The sequence below is a fragment of the Lactuca sativa genome, chromosome 5 (assembly GCF_002870075.4).
Source record: "Lactuca sativa cultivar Salinas chromosome 5, Lsat_Salinas_v11, whole genome shotgun sequence".
In the NCBI taxonomy this organism is placed as follows: Eukaryota; Viridiplantae; Streptophyta; class Magnoliopsida; order Asterales; family Asteraceae; genus Lactuca; species Lactuca sativa.
The window spans coordinates 33,449,385-33,450,536 of NC_056627.2; positions in this window are offsets into that span (position 1 = coordinate 33,449,385).

The following is a 1,152-nucleotide window of genomic DNA, read 5'->3' on the forward strand; positions in this document are numbered from 1 at the left end:
TGAATTATTGATTGAAGTTTAATAATTTTCCTATGATGGTGACATCTTTTATGAGAGATTTCTGCCATTTGACCTTTTTACCCCTTTCAGATATCTTGTTTGATGACAACCCTTGATGCTATTAAGTTGTTTCCCTGTTATGATGTTATTTGGTTTTTTTTGTCATATGATGGTTTTGACTACTTTCCCCATGTCGAATTATTGTTTTTCTCTGGGTTTCCTTTTTCGTGCTAGCTTTGATGGTTTTGGGCTTGGTTATGCCTATTGATGTTGTAAGCTTAGTTGTGCTCGCTTCTAGAAAAATGATGTTTGGGTATATTTACCTTTTGTTTTGATAATTTAAGCTTTTTACTTTTTACCCCAAATGTTGTGGTTGGTGTAAACAAATCACAATTGTGGGTGTCTTAAGGCCTGTTGATGTTAACATTTATGAGCCAGGTAATTGTCATTCACTTTTGGTAAACTTTATTCAATGAAAAAGACTAATGTTGGGTTGGTTGCTTTTTACTTGTGTTTTTGTAGCACTTGAAATGTTGCATGCTTATGGATTTAACAAAATGGAGAAAGTTAGATTAACTTTAGTCTTCTTGATTAACATGATCTCATTTTTGTTAACCTGCATCTTATTTTTATGCAAGTAAGGTGTTTAATTAATCGGCTCAAAGAATCTGACTTATATGTATATGGGTTTATATTGATATATCTTGTTGCTAGGTACCTTGATTTCAATAAATTTTATTTCTTTGGTTGAACTTGATGATTACCGTAAATTGTGTTGTGTAGCTTGACTTTGGTCACATTTTTCTTACCTAAACTTTTTATATATTTTTTAGGCCCTAAACAACCTTAGCTACGGAAGGTTCAACTATCCAAGAACTGGTAAAGACATCTTCTTTCCTTATGTGAATTGCAGGTATTGTTTGTGTGATGATTTAAGAAATTTTTATCAACAAAATTTGTGGATTGTAATCTAAGAACAATATAAACGGATGGATAATGATTCATTTGTTCTAAATATATGTATTATAAGCTAATTATTTTAAATAAATGGATCATGATTCCACTTGACCAAATTATCATTAAAATTTTACCTCTAATTAATAGTTTTTTATTATAAAATATATGAAGTGTGCTATTTATCTATTTTTTAAT